At 45.6% G+C, this 20,176-nt stretch overlaps 1 pseudogene; it reads left to right on the plus strand.

The window, feature by feature from the left end:
• The window catches only part of LOC103540593 (cell adhesion molecule CEACAM21-like), a 123,027-nt pseudogene that overhangs the window by 11,369 nt on the left and 91,482 nt on the right, over positions 1–20,176 (plus strand).

A 20,176-nucleotide genomic window follows, 5' to 3' on the forward strand; every position in this document is an offset into this window, starting at 1 on the left:
CCTTGGACTTCTGTCTGCACAAGACAGATTCTCTTGCCCTCCAGGGGCTGAGGCCTATGTCTCAGGTCTTTTCCTGTTTTTTAGAGAAATATTACTTCCCACAATTGATCTGAGACCCTGGGGTATTAATCACAATTTTCCCTTCTGGAATGATTTTAACTTCTCGTCCAATTTCTATCTCATAACCACCAAACACAGATTGTCCATGAGGACCCAGATTTGCAGCAATTTCAGGCTTCCTCCTTTCATCTGTCACCCGTTCTGCATTTGAACATGTCTATACCTGCCCTCAACAGAGATGGAAGAGACATTAAAGACCAAGAGTAGAGATCAGTTTCTGATGCCAAACCTGACAACTCCTGCCTGTACCCTCACTCCCTTTCTGGATCATTCTTTAAAGTCTATCATTTATTTGGTCACTGGCTCATGTCAGTTACAGAAACCTGGGAGGATCTGATGCAGATCTTTGCCCTGAGCCCTGAGCACTCACCTGACTGCCACACTTGCTCCTGGTCCTCATGGGTTATTTATGCTCAAATTCCAGATCCATCATTACCCATCTCTAGGAGAACCTTGAAAATGTTCCCTCAGACAAAAAGCACCTCGCTGGGTTATGGAGTTTGTGCAGTGGGAAGGAATCATCGGAGGTTTGCGAGGCAGTCGGCTGGTCAGTGAAGAACAAGGAGAGGCATGGAGGGAGGGTTTGGGGGGATGGGGTCTCTGATTCTCCTCCTCTGTCTTTCAAAACCAAACCGTGCTAACGTATTGACACTTGAGAAAGTCTGTGCCTTCTCCCAGGCATAGAGCAGGTGGCCTTCAATTATCTGAGTGCTCTGATCCTCATGCATTTGTCCTGAGACACACAGCACTGCTTTATTCCTTTAAAGATTTGGGTTGACTGAGAATTGAGAAAGGCCAAGTCTAATTGCGGATGCCTGGAAAGGATCAAAGTATCACACAGGGCAACATTCTCTCTGTTACCTGCACAGTAGATTACCCACATCTGTTATCACAAGCAACAACTCCACCCCATGGAGCACAAGGACCCTGTAGTGTTAACGTGAACCTGAGACTCAGAACACCACCCACAGGTGGTCAATCAACAGTCAGAGCCTGGAACTAGTAGGTATATACTGTGTAAAATGTTTTGAATAATTGCCATACATTTTCCATAGTGGCTGTGCCATTTTCCTTTCCTGCCAACAATGAGCAAGTGTTCCAATTTCTCCGTATCTCCCCAGTACTTGTTGTTGTCTGTTGTTTTGATAGTAGCCATTCTAATAGATATGAGGGGGTATTTGATTATAGTTTAGATTTGCATTTCCCTAATAATTAGTGACATTGAGCATTTTTTCATGTGTTTATTGCTTGTTTGTTTATCTTTCGAGAAGTGTCTATTCAAATGCTTTGCCCATTTTTCAATCAGGTTATTTGGTTTTGTTGTTTTTGATTTTAGGAGTGTTTTGTATAATCTGGATATTGACCCCCTCATTGACATATATTTGTGCATTATTTCCTCTCATTCCATAGGTCATCTTTCACTCTGTTGATTGTGTCCTCTAATAAACTGAACTATTTATTTTGACAAAGTCCAATTTATCTAGTTTTTCCTTTTGTTGCCTGTGTTCTTAGTGTCATATGAAAAAAAAAATCACTGGCAAATAAAATGTCATGAAACTTTCCCCATATATTTTCTTCTAAGAGTTTTATAGTTTTAGGTCTTATTGCAGGGTCTGATCCATTTTGAGTTAATTATCGTATACAGTGCAAGGCAATGGTCCGGCTTCATACTTCTGCATGTGGATGTCCAGTTTTCCAAAACTGTTTCTTGAAAAGACTGTCAGTGAGGGGCAGTAGTTGTCATGATAGTCTGGACACCTATCCTCCTCTAATCCAGGATGTACCACTCCCATTTATGATGCATCTGCTGTCCCCATCTGACCTTATGGTGGTGGGTGTGATCGAACACAGGTCGTGATGAGGGGTTCTGGCTCCCTGGTCACATTACATACCATGTTCAGATGTTCCATCTCTCCTGAGGCCTAGTAACATGTCAGGAGCTGTTTTTCTAATGTTGTAGAAACTATGACCTTGCTCAGAACTCTAGGAGTCTGCATGGAATTCTTCACAAAGCACCTTTCACCCTTCTAACATGGGTTGGAAGGAGGTACATGTTCAGGAACTTGTCCTTTCCTCTGGAGGGTGTGGCCAGCATGTGCCAGACTATTGGAGCCCTAAAACCTTCAAAGTTGTAGCAGATCAATGAATGGTCACAGATGTGGATGGCCCTACAGGCCATGGAAGTTTCAACTTGGCTTAAATTGTTGATTACCAGAGCAGACCATGTCATTGATGTCATTGTCAACACTGACTTCATTGTCTTCTATCATCAATATCAGCAGGCATATACTTCTACTCTTTGGAGCACAGGTTTCTTACTAAGGCATTCAGAACACTTGCTATTTCTTGTTCATCATTAGCTGGAAATCTTCTAGTTCTCACCATTAAGTATGACATTAGCTGTAAGTCTGTAGGGTTTTTATGACTTGAGTTTGGCGTAGAATGGACTTGGAGGATGAACTCATCCACTTTCTCTGCTAGGCAGGGCTGGCTTCCTGGGATCACAATGCGTACAATCACTTAGAAGGGCCTGGGGTAGGTTTAATGCTCTGCTTTCACTATCTTGACGTTCTTAATTATTTTGAATAAGAAGCCCTGATTTTCACTTTACACAGAGTCATGCGGTTTATGTAGCTGGTTCTGCCCCTGGGAGTGAGCATGGGTGCATGGAATGCCTTTAGGAAAACAAGGTTTGACCCTAATAGGAGGTGCACTTTCAAAGTTGGCCATGAGAGGGCAGCAGGATGAACTAGCTGGTTGTGAAAAGAGATGAGGAGGAATTTGGCTTTTTCTACTTTTTTTGTGTCATTATATGTCTCTAACTGTCCCCCACTCCCACCCCTTTAGCTCACAGAAGGAAGGTTCTCCAGGCCTGATGGACTTCAGAGATTCAAATTCTGGACTCCACATACAATGAGGGAAAAAAAAGAAATCACAGTTAGTGTTTGGAATAGCATTAAATAGCATTAAATAATAGTAAAGTCCACACCGAATGTTGGTCTTAGGGAAACAATGAAGAGATCAGGATGGGAAGGGGGTGTGTTATGGTGATGGGAAAGAAAGGAGCTGAGTCCTCATCTTCCTAGAGGGAAGACTTTAGTTCAGGCCTGGAAGTGAAAATCAGTAGGAAACCTCAGAGCATGTTATTCAGAGATGACTTTGGTTCTGTCCAGAGGAGCTGCTGCTGTTTGGAGATCTGCCATCTCCTCAGTGTGGCCCAGACAGGAGAAGCCAAACCTTCCCGTGATCACTCTGAACAGAACATGCGGAGACACTGGATTTATCATGACCAAGTCCAGTGTTGTCACAAATGCAAGAAAGAGAACATCCAACAGGTGGCAGCCAGGACTGGTTATGCTCACAGTGTAAATATCAGGAATAGAATAATAATTTCATTGTTCCAGCTTCAGTGGGTTGCATGACAACAAATTAGAATATTCTTGGGGTTGAAGGCCATCCAATTCAAAAAGATATGTCCCATGTGGGCAAGTCTTACCCACCTGATTAAGATTCTTCCAAGCCCAAACATCCTAGGTCTTTGTTCATGTGACCTATGATGAGGACTGACTTGTTCTCTCTGTTTGATTTTTTGACATTAGGGGAATGGCACGAAAAAATCATAATCTCAGTTCATGACCCAGTATCACCACCACTCCATAGATGGCCTGCCTTCCTTTTTTAGAGAACTATTATTTATTTAAATTTATTTTTATTTTTTACTTATATATTAGGAATCAGACTCAAGTTGCACCTTCCAGAAAGATCTCCAAAAGCAGGACTAGACATTCAGCTTGCTAAAGAAGCTCTCCCTACTTCCTGGATGACAAAACTGTGAAATCAATATGCTGTGCCCGTCTTGGGCCACAGAACCTTTGCAGTCTCTCAGGAGAGCAAAACTTGGGACCCACTGGCTCCATGGCCCTGAGTTCTGGGATAGGCTCCACAAGCATCTTACAAGAGCTACTTTGTTTTTCCACATCTCACGTGTGAGAATCTTTTGTCAGAGATTCCAGGAATTTCTCAGGCTTTCATCTATTTTTGAAGAAGATTGGAAGAGAAGTAGTTGAGTCAATCTGGGGTGTCAATCCTGGATGTCATGGGTCACCTCCAGTGTTACATTTCCACAGCCAAGACCTTTATTCCTCCACCTCCCAATCCGATCCTCCAGGAGTCCTTGTCCTCTCAGTCAAGGTCAACTCCATCCTGGTAAAATGGATGTGGGAAACCACACAACAGAAGCCTGTTACCCTCCTGTGACAACTGGGGTCAGAGAACATTCAATGTAGACAAAAGGCCACTGGCATCAGCATCAGAGGAGGCCAGCAAGTACCTATGGCTGTCGCAGGGATGGGACTTTAACCCTCGTAAAGTCAGGAGGGAGGACAAGGGCCTTCTAACAGTGAGGGGTTGGATCCCCATTTGTCCCAGAAAATCACACCTTCTCTCCATGTCTACCTTGTGAGTGACTTCTCTCCCCAGAGGGCCTGGGCTGATAGCCTGTGTCCTTCCTTTTCTCACAGAGACCTGACCTGACACAAACTGTGGATTCTCCACCCGAGGTAAAGTTACCACCAGGAAAGTCAGAGCCCAACCCTGATCACCAAAGAAGTTAGGGATGACTCCCTGCCCCCAGGGTCCCTGGTATGGAGGGACACATGTCTATGGTCCCCTGAAGACATATCACCAGCCCAAGGTGTCCATAGGACAAAGAGAATTTCCCATCCAGGATAGGACAGGAAATGCAGGACAGATGTGCTTCCATCTCATTGTGGCTTACTGTCCCACAGGGGCCTCCCCTGCTGTAATAGAGGAACCCATAGAATCCCTGGGCTGAGTCTCCACATGGAGATGCTCCAGGTCCCAGGCCCTGAGGGGAGAACTGGAGAAGACTACAGACAGGGACAAAATGACTCAGATGCAATGCCCCAGTGCTGTGATAGGGGAAACACAAGCCATTCTGAATACTGGCCCTCCAGGCACTGAGACCTCCCAGGTGGACTTGAGACCTCAAGAGACCACTCACTGCACCTTTCCTTTGAAGCTTGGGGGCAGAGAGCACCTCTTGTGTCAGCATATTCACCAGGCAGCACAGGACACTTGATCAGGAGTCCACTGGACAATGCCTGTCTTCTCCCCGGGCTCACCCTGCACTGGGATGGAGTTGGGTAGCATGGAACGCACAGTGAAAGGACCCTGGCTGACAGGCCCCTCAGCCTGCAGGTCAGAGCCCACCTCTGTCCAGGGCTCAGGACCAGCTCATACCCTTGAAGCCTGGTCAGTATCCCTGGTGCAGGCCCTGTCATTGGCTGCAGGTCTCCTCATGTCCTCTGTGGGGCAAAATTTGGACACACAGACCACTTGCAGGAAATTAACTCATGAATGTGGCTTTCTCTAAGGAGGTGGAGAAGGAGGCAGATTTCTATCCCTCTGTCCAACAGATCCTTCTGGGACCTCCTAGGTGCCTGCTCTGTTCTACTTGCCCCTTCTAGGGCCTCAGAACACCCTGCCTTGTCAGAGGTCCCTGTGCAGCTTCTCATTCCCTGCCTGGCACCACCCATGGGAAAGGCAGGGTGACCACAAAAAAGTCAGCCAGGCAGAGGACAGAGGCCCCCAGGATGGTGAGGGAGCACAGGGACAGGCTCAGAGCTACAGCTCAGCCAACACACATGGAGAGGGAGGGTCTCCCTGAAACCTTCCCCAGAGGACCAGGGAGCCCACAGTCACCTGACCTCCCACCACCACAATCATCTCACCCAGGAAACACTAAAAACCTCCCCCTTCACACCCAGGAACTACAGCTCCTTCTGAGACATCTGTACTGGGTCTCTGTGCCTGGAAGCAGAGGCCAGGCTTGTGGTGACATTGGAGATGGAAGGCAGGTCCCCTCACCAGTCATCACTCAGTTTGCCCCTTTCTCAGCCCCAGTCATCTCTGGGACCTTCCTGCTGGGAGTAAATCCAACCTTCCCAGAGCATCTGAGGACACTGGCAAGACCCTGGCACCCAGCTGAATTTCTGTGTCACAAATAGAAATAATCTCCCAGGTTTGGGGACTCCTGGGTCTCTGTGTGGTGCTAACAGACCCCAAGGCCAGGACACAGCAGACACCAATGCTGGAGTTGGCAAGTCATCCTCTCAGGGGACAGGGTTCTCCATCAGTTTTGCTATGGAAAGTGTTCCGCAGGCCAGTGTGCCCAGCATCACCTGAGAGCATATTAGGTGCAGACTCTCGGTTCCATCCCACTCCTGCCAGGTCAAAATCTACATTTTAGCAGGATCTGCAGAGCCTCCCTGTGCACAGGAGAAGGAGAGATGCTGTCCCATCCCTCACCTAATGGGGTCTCAGCCTGCCAGGCATCCATGCTACCAGGGAAGCTGCTAAAGTGGCCGTTCTAAGGTGTCCTCTGGACATTCACAATCTTTATCAAGTTCCACAGGTGATTCTGATGCACAGTGGGGGGGACAGCCTTGTGAAGAAGAGTTCCTGATGTAGCCCCCGGGCTCCTGCTCTGAAGGGAAAAGCCAGACGGGGATGAATGAGGGAAAGGGTGAGTGTGAGCTGGGACCCAGAGCTGTGGGGACTGCCCAGGACAAGACTGCCTAGGTTTGTGCTTGTGCAAAAAAGGGCATGTGTGTGTGTGTATCTGTGTGTATAGGGATGAGAATACCTGCTGAAGAAGGCAGAGCATTCAGCTGTCTCCAGGGAACAGAAATCTACATGGAAGGGAAAGAGAAAGAAGGGGATGAGGGTGGCAGGAATGAGGGACAGAGAGGCAGGGTCTTTGGCAGAGATTCCCCCACCCCAGTGCATGTGATTTGGTGAGGACTCCTGCCCACGGAAGAAGCTCAGCACAGAGGGAGGAAGGACAGCAGAGAAGGACAGTAGTGCTTGTGAGCATTTCTGGAGCCAAAGCTCTTCTCATGTAGAGTGGGACAGAGTAGGATACAGATATATGGAAGCCCCCTCACCCCTTGTCTGCAGAGGGCATGTCCCCTGTCAGGGACTCCTGCTGACAAGTGAGAGGGATGATTCCCTGATGGGAGGTGGGAGGTGGGAGGTGGGAGAATAGAGACTGGCTGTGGTCTCCTGGGGAGGACACAGCTGTGAAAGGGGACAGAGCACTTCTGTTTGGAACTGAGGGGATGGACAAGGGGGCAGAGTAAGATGAGGGATGAGGGCTCGGGAACAGGAAATTCTCAGTGAACTGGACTTGGTGAGGGGCAGGAAAACCTCAGTTACTGCTCATTTCCCAAGTTAGTCATCACTGAGTATTGAATTTTGAAAACTGATGATGATGATAACTTATGTGAGGTGACATCAAATAAACACCTTAACCAGGAGCACGAAACATTGTCCTTACCCACCACCATCAAATATTGGCAAATAAACACTAGGACGTTGAGGGCCCTGTGGACACTCGTTCATTCATCCACAGGTTTTTCCAGCCTGCTCCAGACACTGAGGGTACAGGATTAGACAAATCCCTGATGTCAGTAACTCACATTCCAAGTGTAGGGGGGCAGATAAGCAAAGAGATCTAGAATGTGACGTGAGGGACTGACAAGTGTCATGTGGGCAACAGAGAAGGGAAAGGTCAGAAAGTGAAGGCTGAGGGCTTTTAGAGCAGGTGGTAGGGAAAGTATCTCCCAAAGATGTCCCCAAGTGTGAGCAGGGTGCTGAGGGCAGTGAGGGAGTGAGCCAGGCAGACACCTGGGAAGCGTATCGGGAAAAGAGGAAATACCAAGTTCAGAGGGGCTGAAGTAATAGTTTTCATGTTGCAGGTCTAAGAGATGAAGATACCTGTTCAGGACCCAAGGCCTCATCTTTCCATCCAAATACATAGGTTGTCAAAGCAAATAGTCAATAACCAATCTACAGATTAGAGAAATACTTAAAAAGCTTACTTGAGGACTGACCCGAAGGTGTTTGCTTCCACTGGGAAGAAAGCACTCCAGGGAAGCATGGTTTCCAGCATGGTTATATACCATTTCAGAACAAAGGACATATATCAACTGCCACAGGAGCACAATATTTTTCAAAGTCACAAGGACATGTTTCGCACGCACACAGCAGGTGAACTTGTCCTTGTTTCTCTTGGAGGAAAGCTTAACGTCAAAGAATTACTGGGATTGGAATCAGAAAAGGGAGACACTCATCCCTATCTTTAGAGAGTGCATTCTTTCCTTTGGAAAATGTTTGAAGCAGACGTGCAACGCAAAGGCAGAGGGCCATGACTCAGGCTGCTCTGGGAAAAATAAGTTTTACTTTGAACCAGGTTTAAACCAGAATGGCCTCCCCATACAGCTCAATAAGGGAAATCTTAGCATCCTTATTATTTTCAATAAGATCCAAATATTGATTGATCTCTCTCTCTTCCCTCCTAGTCACGCTCGTAACCTTCTGGAAGCCACCCACCCACCACTGCCCATCTTAATATTGAATTGGTGCCACCCAACACTGTTGTAGGGAAGGATGTTATTCTCCTCGTCACCGATCTGCCTGAGAATCTTGTAGGCTATGTCTGGTACAAAGGGGACAGGGTACAGCCCAAACTTGAAATTCTATCATATGTAATAGACACATCAGAAATATTCTAGGGCCTGGATACAACGGTCGAGAGAAAACAGAACCTGATGGATCCCTGCTGTTTCAGAACACCACCCAGGAGGACACAGGATACCACACCCTACAAGGCTTAAAGAGAACTTTGTTATATGAAGTAGGAACAAGACAGCTCCACATACATCGTCAGTCATTCCTCTCTGACCGCTGGGTATCAGTTGGGGTGAATTCTACTTCACACAAACAGGACTGACGGGCCTGCACTGTGCCTACATCCCCCTCTGCATCCTATCCCCTGTTGGGATTTGAGCATTTAGTGCAGGATACACACAGTGGAGACAAACCTCACAAGACTGGAATTCCTATCCTGGAACCGAGCCCCTGTAGTTATTCCCTGCAGAGAGTAGGACCTGGTGATGAGAGTAACTCAGTAGAAGGTGGTCAATGTCAGTGCAGCCCTTCAGGACAATCCCCGGGAACATGGCCCTGGGAAAGACCCTGCGGGGTTTGGTCAGGGCCTGAGATGAGGAGCCTCCTGGGATGCTCACAGAGAATCTCAACTCAGAAAGTCCCTGCCCAGACCCCTGGCCCAGGGATCCTGACCCCAGTGACCCTGGAAAGCCTGTGCCAGTGTTGGGTTTAGGCCTTCTGGAAAGGGCTGACAGGGGGCAATGATTGCCTGGCTTCCTGAGTCCCAATTCTCCTGAGCTGGTCACCTGCCAAGGCTCAGCCCCATGAGCCACATCTGGGCAGGGGTGGAGTCTGGTCATTCACCTGAGACTCAGCATAGAGAGCACAGATGGACAAGGTCCCCAGGCCTTTAACTGACTTCCCTGGGAAACTTCGAGAATACAGAGGAAGGTCAGTATCTCCAGGGGAGGAACAGAGGAGAGAAAATGCTGCTGGCCGCTTCTCATCTACCAGGCATCAGGCCCAGGGGCATTCTCTCTCTGAATCAAACAATAACAGATGTCACTTATTTGAGCAGCTCCTCTCTGGGAAGATTTAAGTCAGGTACTAGGAATGTTTTAAGGTTAATTCACTGGCAACCTGGAAGGCAAATGTTTATCCAATTCACTGAGGAGAAACTGAGGCAAAGGGAGATAAAGTCACTGAACCAGGATAACACAGAACATGAGCGACAGACACGAGGACTGTCTTCAGCCACAGCCCCATCCTCTCCTCAACCGGGAGCCTTCTTAGGTATCTTTGGACCCCACGACCACCTGCCAGTTCAGGTCCTCTCTTCTTAGGTGTCTCCGGTTCAGAGGGAAAGATTCTGATCTTGGGAGTGGAAGCAAGTGGAGAATTTTTCCCCGTTTACTCTAGAACTAAATTCCCTGCATCCGTAACCACAGTCAGTGCAGGGAATGTCCAGGCCACCCCCTTAAGTGTCTGATCCAACCTCCCTGCACTGGACTTGAAATCACTAGTTTCCTGATGTGTTGGTGTCACTCGCAGTGGCATATAAAGGAAAGACTTTGCCATCTCAGTCCCCACTGTATACCTGAAGTCAGCAGCTGGCCTATGTGTAACAAACTTTAATGGCTTTTGATGGAGGGAGGAAGGAATGTTGAGTGAATGAACGAATGGTCCAAAATCTCTTCAGAAACTGGAAGCTGGATGCAGAAACCTTGGACTTGTGGCCACACAGGACAGGTTCTCTTACCTGTCAGGCCCTGAGGCCCATGTCTCCGGTCTTTTACTGCTCCCTAGAGAAATACTCCTTCCCACAATTGGTCTGAGACACTGGAGTATGCATCATAATGTTCCCATATGGAAGAATTTTAACTTTTCTTCAAGTTTCTCTCTCCTAACCAACAAACATAGATGGTCCATAAGGGCTAGATTTGTAGCAAGTTCAGACTCCCCGCTTTCCATCATTCAATGCTTCCTCATTTGTACACGTCCACAGCTGCCCTCAGCAGAGAGAGAAGAGACCTTAAAGACCAAAGATAAAGATCAGGTTCTGCTGCCAAAGCCAGGCAGCTCCTGCCTGTCACCTCACTCCCTTTCTGGATCATTCCTTGGACTCTCTCTATCATTTACTGGACCACTGGCTCATGCAGTTGCAGTTATCTGGGAAGATCTGATCCACATCTTTGCCCTGAGCCCTGAGTACTCACCCGACTGCCGCACTTGCTCCTGGTCCTCACGTGTTATTTACACTCGAACGCCAGATCCTTCATTACCCATCTCTAGGAGAACCTTGAAAATGGGCCCTCAGAGAAAAAACACGTCACTGGGTGATGGAGGTGTGTGCAGTGGGAAGGAATCAGCCCTGACTGGCCAGGCAGTCAGCTGGTCAGTGATGAACCAGGAGAGTCATGGAGGGAGGGCTTGGGGGGATGGTGGTCTCTGATCCTCTTCCTCTTTCTTTGCAATCTCAAACCCTGCTAACATATTGACACTTGAAAAATCTGTGCTTTCTCCCAGATGTAGAGTAGGTGGCCTTAGGTTCTCTGAGTGCCCTGATCCTCATGCATTTGTCTTGAGATCCACAAACCTGCCTTGTTCTTTTAAGGACTTGTGTTGGCTGAGAATTGAGAAATGCCAACTCTAAATGAAGATGTCTGAGAGGAATCAGGGTACCACACAGGGCAAAGTTCTGTCACCTGCACAGTAGATAATCTACTTATCTACTTATCACAAAGCAAGAACTCCAGCCCAGTGGAGCACAAGGACCCTGTGGTGTTCATGTGAACCTGGGACTCAGAACACCACCTTCACGTGATCAATCAACAGTCAGAGCCTGGAAGTAATAGGGGTTACGGGATTCTGTGTAAAATCTTTTGGAATCATTACTATATCATTTTGCACAGTGGCCGTGCAATTTTCCCTTCCTGCCAACAATGAACGAGGGTTCCAATTTCTCCATATCTTCCCCAGCACTTGTTTTCTGTTTTGTCTATAGTAGCCATTCTAATATATATGAGGGGGTATCTGATTAAAGTTTTGAATTTCATTTCTCTAATGATTACTGATGTTGAGCTGTTTTCCCTATATTTAGTGGTCATTTGTTTATCTTCTTTGGAGAAATGTCTATTCAAATGCTTTGCCCATTTTTCAATCAGGCTATGTGGTTTTGTTGTTTTTGAGTTTAGGAGTTTTTTCTATACTCTGGATATTGACACCTTATTGATATGTAATTTACATATCATGTTCTCCCATTGCACAGGTCCCCTTTCACTCTGTCGATTGTAACCTCTTGAACTATTTATTTTGACAAGTTCCAATTTATTTATTTTTAATTTTTTTCCCTGTGTTCTTAGTGTCATAGTCAAGAAATCATTGCCAATTCCAAAGTTATGAAGCTTTGCCCATATTTTCCTATAAGAGTTTCATAGCTTTGGGTCTTACTTTAGGATCTTATCCATTTTGAGTTAATTTTTGTAGATGGTGCAAGGTGATGGTTCAATTTCATTCTTTCACATGTGGACATCTTGTTTTCCAAAATCATCTGATCACATTATTGAGGTTTTATTCCCGGATCACTATTGTATCCCATAGCATAAATGCCTCTCTTTATACCACAAAACAGTGCCACACTATTTTGATTCTTTAACTCTGTGCTAAGTTTTGAAATCAGGAAGTGTGAGTCCTACAATTTTGCTCTCCTTTTTAAAGACTGTTTTATGATTCAGGGTCTACTGAATTTGAGGTTGGATTTTTCTACATCTGCAAAAATTTCTTTTGAATTTTGATAAAGATTAAACGAAACATGCAGCTAGTTTGGGGTATATTGTCATCTTAACAATATTGATTCTTCCAATTCATGAATATGGAAGTCTTTCCATTTCTTTGTGTTTTCTTTAGTTTCTTCCTGAACGTTGGTACTTTTCAAGGTACACATCTTTTACCTCCTAGATTAAGTATATTCCTAAGTATTTTATGCTTTTGGGTGTTGTTGTAGATGCAATTGTTTTCTTAAATGTTTTTGGAATGTTTATTGTTATTTTATGTAAGTGTAAGTGATTTTGAGTGTTGATTTTGTGTCTTGCAATTTTGCTGAATTTCTTTACTGGTTTTAACAGTTTATTTTGTGTGTGTGTGTGTGTGTGTAATCTTTAGTGTTTTCTACATAGAAGATTATGTTTTATCATAAAAATGATCATTTTTGTATTTTCTTTCCAATTTGGGTGACTTTTACTTCTTCTTCTTGCCTAATTCTTGTGGCTAGGACTTCTGTACTATGCTGAACAGAAATGATGAAAGCAGCATCCTTGTCTCGTTCATGATCTTAGAGGAAAGCATTCAAGGTTTCACCATTGAGTATGATGTCACCTGTTGGCTTTTCATTTATGACCTTTGTCATCTTAAATAGTTTCCTTCTATTTCCTCCTAGTGCCTTTCTTTTGTTAAAAACCGCAACCACTTCTCTCTAGAGATTTCCTTCAGGGGGATATTCAATCCAGAGCCCTGGAAATAAAGTCCTGTCAGATTGAGACATCCTTTAGATTAGAATCTCTTCATGTCCGAAAGTTGTCAAGACTGGGCAGGGCCATCCTCATCCCCGAATCAATTATTTACCAAGAAGTGAATGCCTTCCCAGTGTATGAAAGGTTCTGCATAGGGCTGGCAAGCTTGCCTCCCCCACAGACATAGAATTATATAGGGCAAGTGGCCTTCTCTTTTCAGAGGTCAAAGAAAGTTCCAGGAAAAAATTGATGGAAGTTCATGAGAGAAAAATTACACATGATGATGAGGTTGTAGGACACATGGGATGAGAAGAGGATTCTGGTGCTGATACTACAGAGATGTCCAGGGGCACAGGTCAGGGACCAACTTCTTGTGACCTGGGGATCAAAAGGGGTGGTGCAGCCTTATCCTTATAGGTTGTCACCTGATCAAAGACACTCATCATTCTGCAGCGGTGAGTGCCATCCTCTGAGTCACTTTTTCAGAGCTCACTGGGTCCCTGTGAGGGGCTGAGATCTCTGAGGAAGGAGAGTGGTCCCAGGCCCCAGGCCCCCTTTCAGTGAGTCACCTCCTCTGTTTCTCTCAGAGCCAGTGTCAAGGCCCTCCACCTTAGTCAGCATAGGACATAAGGACCCCAATCACAGAACATACACATCCCGTGCTCCTGACCTGCCTCACCATGAGACCGGGATCTCCATCCAGCGGTTCTTCAATGACCAGAGTCTGCAGTCCACAGAGCAGATGAAGCTGTCCCAGGACCACAGCACCCTCACCACACACCCCATCGGGAGGGAAGATTCTGGTGGTTGTAGTTGTGAGGTCTCCAACCTAGTCAGTTCCAGCAAAAGTGGCCTCCCCTGCCTGCATGTGAAATATGAGTTTGGCCCTCTGGCTCTCTTACCTTCCTACATGTTATTAAACTCTGGATAGATGTTTTATTTCTTATCTGTCAAATGATAGTTCTCATGAACTTTTGAAGTAGAGCTGTTGTAATAGGCAAGGACAAAGGTGGAAACCCCTTAGAAGACTTGCATTGAGTCAATCAATGCTCAACAATGTGAACTATCATTATTGTTGGCTTGAGGTCACTTTCCACTCCAGATCCCAGCTCTTGTTGCCCTCAGTTGCACCATCTCCACAGTGGAAGGAAGGTCAGCGGTTGTGCAATGAGGGTTGGGAACCCATGATAAGCTCTCAGGAACCAGAGCTCTCTCCCTCCCCCAGGGGGAGGCATGGATGGCACCTGAACTCTCATGCAGACACTGGGAATACACAAGGGGACACAGATGGGGGTAGCAACACTGATCTTTTTCTCCTCATCTGATTCCTTCTGAAGAATTCCTAAAGTCTTCTTGAGCATTCTTATTTTCATGGCAACTGTTATTTGTGTAGGTGCAGTAAGACTCTGTCCTCCTTGTTACTAGGATATCATTGGAAACATTGCTGGTACAACCACAGCTTTGAATCAAATTTCCTAGTTGAAAATGACGTCCGTAGGATCAGGTAGGACCCCAAATTTTAAGAAGCTAAGGTTGACTTGATGGATATTTTTGGGCTCTGGAGAAGACAGGGTGTCACTCAAAGCTGAAGAGACTGCAGATGAGTCCTGATGTCTAGGCTTCCTAATGTCAAGAGGCCATTAAAAGTCCCATCGGACGTTCCTTAGGAAAATCGCATCAGAGGAAACTGTGTCGTGAGTGTGCAAGCCCCCTGCACCTGTGTAAACAATCAGGCAAAACTGAGTGAGAGTAGCCTTGTTTAGGATCAAGAACACTCTTCATTGTAGATGAAGTTTGATCAAAATGGGAGTGACTTTGCAGAAATGTTGCGTTTGCATGCAAAATTCCAGCAAGCACAGCCTTCTGATGATCAGCTTCCAGCCCTGTTCACTGTCTCTCAGCTATTTTGCACCTCTTTATAAATTGCAAGGAAATTATGGAGATGCAGATTGGGTCTTGGCTGATAGAGATGTCCTTGTGTTTGCCTCCCACTGTGCAGTAAGCAGTTTTGTAGTGACCTAGAGGCCTAATGTTCCCTCAGACTCACTAAACTTTAGACAGCTCTTCCTCACTGTAAACTCTTGCCTCCATTTTCCTAGAGCATTTCCTTTGAAATATCATTGCAATTTTTCATTGCAGATACTTTCTCTGCCCTTTTGAAGTGTATTTAAGTCTCCTTAGACTTTTCTTGCAAGTTTTAGGACCCAGGGACTCTCTTTCTCAAGGACCTGGTCCCATCCCTTTGAAATGGAATCCTCCTAGAAGATCCTGCCCCTACTTCCCAGTGTCTGAAAGAGGGCGGCAGCCTAACTTTAGTGGGTCCCTTTAAAATCAGCTTTAAAATCTGCCTCCTATCAAGAATTGATGAGAAGTTTCATTTCTCCTTTGAGTAAGGCTGATTAGAATACAGAAGTGGCCTCCAATTCCCTCTACCTGCTCTTAAAAAGTCTTCAGCCTTTAGTTTCAAGGTTGAATTCATTCTTTCTCCCCTATTGTACTGATCTTGAATGAAGTATTTCTACCTCTTTAACTTTGGTGCAACTTTTACTTTGACATCACCTGCCTGTCTGTAGTTGATCCTGTCATTTGTCACACAGTGTTAAACCTCACCATATTTTCAAATTATCAAATTTCTTTCCTTATCTGTCTATAATCCTCCAAAAGAGCATTTCCTATTTTCCTCCCTCCCTTCTGATTTGGCATTCACAGCAGGAGATGACCTTACCGCACAGAAGTTCCAGGTTATCTCCTCCCTGGCCATTGTCCTCAGGACTTGAGAAGCACTGTGAGCTCAACGCCAATGACTTGAGAGAGATCTGGGAGGACCTGTGGTAGGTGTAAGCATCTGCTTTTGCCATCTTGAAATTCTGAATGTGTTTTGAACAAAGAGCCCTGCATTGTCACTTTACATTGACTCCTACAATTGGTGTAGCTGGTTCTGTCCCTGGAAGTGACCACTAGTTGATGGACTCCTTTTGGGGGGGAAAAAAGTATGATGTCATCAGGAGTTGTAGTATGTCCTGTAGCCACTAGTGCAGCACCACCGCATGGTAACCTGGGGTCTGTGAACACAGGCCTGTAGGAGTCTGGCTTTTTCTATTCTACTTGTGCCCTCATAGGCCTCTAACAGCCCCACCTCCCAACCCCAGCTTCCAGAGGGAATGATTTCCAGCCCTGAGTACTTCAGAGATTCAAATTTTTGACTCTACAATCCAAGCAGGGGGGCGAATCACAGCGAATTGGCTCAAATGTGAATAGCAGCAGTCTTAGCAAAATACTTAAACTACAGGGATTGGAAGTGTGTGTGTGTGTGTGTGTATGTGTGTGTGTGTGTTATGGTGATGAGGAAGAAAGCAGTAGAGTTGTCATCCTCCAAGAGGGCAGACTTTTGATAATTCCTGAAAGCGAAAAATCAGTAACTAGCCTCAGAGCATGTTATTCGGAGATGACTTTGGTTCCATCCAGAGGAGTTGATGTTGTTTGGGGCAGGTCTCCTCAGGGTGGCCCAGACAGGAGAAGCCAGGACCTTCCTGTGATCACTCTGAACAGAACACACAGAGACACATGGCTTATCATGGCCAAGTTCAGTGTTGGCATAAATACAAGAAAGAGAACATCCAACAGGAGGGAGCCAGGACTGGTTTTGTTCGCAGCGTGAACATCAGGAATAGAATAATTATTTCATTTTTCTGGGTGCAGTGGGCTGCATGACAAGAAATGAAAATCTCCTTGGAGTTGTAGGTCATTCACTTCAAAACAATCTCCTCCCCTCCCGGGCAAGCCTTACACACCGGATTAAGTTTTGGCTAAGAAGTCCCAAGTTCTTAGGTCTTTGTCTGTATGACATACAGAGATTGACATGTTTTCTCTATTTTTTTGACATCAGGAGCAAGGAATTTCAAAGTCACAACCTTGTTCATGAGCCAATATCATCACCAGTTCATACGTGGCTTTCTTCCTTTTAAAAAGTATTATTTTATTTTCTTATTTATTTGGGACCAAGCTCTACTTAGAGTTTTCAGAAAGAACCCCAAGGACAGGACTGGAAATCTGGCTCACTAAGGAAGCTCTGTCTTGGATGAACAACCAAGGAAATCAGGAGGCTGCTGCCATGTTGGTTTCAGACAACAGAACCTTTGCTGCAATTGGCAGTAGCAAATGCTTTCCCACTCTTGGCTTCTTGGGACCCAATACCCGCATGGTCCTGAGTGCCGGGTGAAGCACAACATTCATCTCACAAGAACCACTTCCCTTGTCCACAATGTAAATCTGCTGTCAGAGATTCCAAGAATCGCTGTCTTCAGCTTCTCAGTCTTCCATGTGTTTTTTAAGGGAGTCGGAAGGGAATAAGTTGATCTATGTTACTAACCCTAAACCTCATGGGACATCTCGATCATAACAGCTCCACAACCGAGATCTTTACTCCCCCCACCTCCCAACCTGATCCTTCCTGAGTCTTCCTCTTCTCAGTCAAGGTCAAATCCATCCTTCCAGGATCTCAGGTGAGAAATCTGCATGGTATTTTTGATGCCTCTCTTGCTCGCCCACTAATCCACCAGCAATCTTTGCAATCTTTCTACCAAGTTCTTCCTTAATCAACCTAAATTCTCTCTTTGATGTGACCAAGGATTCTTGGTTTTCCTAAATTCTCCCCCTAATGTTTCCTCAGACCATTATTTTTCTCTCAAAATCTCTATCATCTGACATCTTATATCCCACTTTTTATTCCCTTAATTTTATCCAATTATCTCCAGCGTCTTCTTGAATAACTCATTTCTTTCCCCAAATATCATTTTAATTTTTCTCCAAACCACCACTAACTTACCTCTTAAAGCCTCCAAATTCTTCGTTCAATTTCTCTCCAAGTTTTCACTTATCCTGCACCAATTTCTTTCTGCTTTAACCAAATTCTTCTGATAATTGTGCCCAAATCCTTATTTCCCTCAAAATTCCTCTTAAGCTCCAAAACTCTTATTTTGATTTTCCTTAAATGCATTCCTTGATTTTACTCAATTCTTCCTCAATTCTCTCCACCAATATTGCAAATTCCCCCCTTAATTTCTCCCAGGTCATTCCCTCAGAATCCAATTTCACCTCTTGGTTGCTGTTCCACCATCCTCAGTCAGCCCTTTGGTTTTCCATCAGAATTCCTAACTCTCCCACGAGTTTCCCTCTCTTGGATCCTTGAAGCCCAGTTTCTCAGCTAATCCCTCCAAACCCTTTTCCCTTGCAGATCCCACTCTCGCCTGCCCATCGATTCCCTGTGCCCTCAGTCGGATCCCTCCCTCTGAGTGGCTGGTGTGCCATCTTCCTCTCCACTCCCTCCCTCTCTAAAACCCCACACTCACCTGCACTGTTCCTTCCCAGTCCTCCAGGGCCACATATCTACACTCCCAGGGCTAGGCACAGCTGGCTAGGCCTCCTGCTCCCTCTTGGTTCCTGCTCCCTGGGCGCCGACAGAGGCCCTGAGTGCAGAGGTAGCAAGTGACTTCAATTTGGGGGACCCTAGGATGTCAGGTGACCTACCCCCTTGGTCGCCGCCATATTGTTTGGATTACTTAACTGGAAGGGGGGGGGTCTCTTCATCTTCTGCCCACCTGATTTAGGCTTTCTTTTCTTATGGCCATGCCCCCTCCTTTTTCCAAGCCTCCTCTTGAAGGTGCAAGCACTTTTTACTCTTCTCAGGTTTAGGGATTGCTGGGAGCGCCCTCTCCATGGGCCTTAAAATGGGACTCTGCAGGCTTTCCATAGGAGAGGGTGGGTTATGCTTCTGTTAGAGGGCCTTCGTTCCCTCTGACTGCGCTCACAGTCTCCCTGAGCTTCCCTCAGCCATTCAGAGATCTGGGGGAAAAGTGTTCCGGGCAAAGGTAACAGTTAGTGAAAAGGCCCAGAGGTGACAACCAGCTTGAGGAGAAAGGTAGGAGACTGTGTCAGAGAGGTGGGCAAGAAACTGCTTTATTCCATTTGTAGGGGCCTGTCATGATCTGATTTCTCTTTTCTAAAGATCATTTCTGCCAGGTGGAGAATAGATCTTAGAGAACAAGGGTGGCAGCAGGGGGCAGCAAAGAGGCTAGTGAAATAGTCTAGACAAGAGCTGAATGGGGACAGGAGCAGGACCAAGGCTATGGAAATGGTGAGAAGTACTCAGATTATGAGTCTATTTGGAAGATCAAGCCAATAGCTTGAGAAACTCAAAGGATAGTGATGCCACTATGGAGCTTGGGAAACTGGGAATGGAGCAGGTTTGGAAGAGCAGATGTGGTAGGCTAAATAGTGTCCACTCCCAAAATAGCCACATCCTGATCCCTGGAACCTGTGAATATGTTACCGTCAACTGAAATAGTCTAGGTAAAGGTTTAATGGAGGAATTCTTTCAACAATCAAAGTGAGGACCTCAAGTCCTAGGAAACAGTCCAGCAGGGTATTCTAAGGAACTGCTCTGAGATCTACAGATCTGAGTTCAATTTATAGCCTTTTTTTAACCTTTTTTTTTTTTTACTTTTTATTAAGATTATGATAGTTTACAACCTTGTGAAATTTCAGTTGTACATTACTGTCAGTCATGTTGTAGGTGCACCCCTGCACCCTTTGTGCCCACCCCCACCCCCCTTTTCCCCTGGTAACCACCAATCATTTCTCTTTGTCTACATATTTAACTTCCACAAATGAGTGGAGTCATACAAAGTTTGACTTTCTCTATCTGGCTTATTTCACTTAACATAATACCCTCAAGGTCCATCCGTGTTGTTGTGAATGGGATGATTTTATCCTTTTTTATGGCGGAGTAGTATTCCATTGTATATGTATACCATATCTTCTTTATCCAATCATCAGTTGATTGGCACTTAGGTTGCTTCCACGTCTTAGCTGTTGTGAATAATGCTGCGATGAACATAGGGGTGCATGGGACTTTTGGAATTGCTGATTTAAAGTTCTTTGGATAGATACCCACTAGTGGGATGGCTGGGTCAAATGGTATTTCTATTTTTAATTTTTTGAGAAATCTCCATACTGTTTTCCATAGTGGCTGCACCAGTTTGCATTCCCACCAACAATGTATGAGGGTTCCTTTTTCT

This window comes from Equus przewalskii, chromosome 9, assembly GCF_037783145.1.
Source record: "Equus przewalskii isolate Varuska chromosome 9, EquPr2, whole genome shotgun sequence".
In the NCBI taxonomy this organism is placed as follows: domain Eukaryota; kingdom Metazoa; phylum Chordata; class Mammalia; order Perissodactyla; family Equidae; genus Equus; species Equus przewalskii.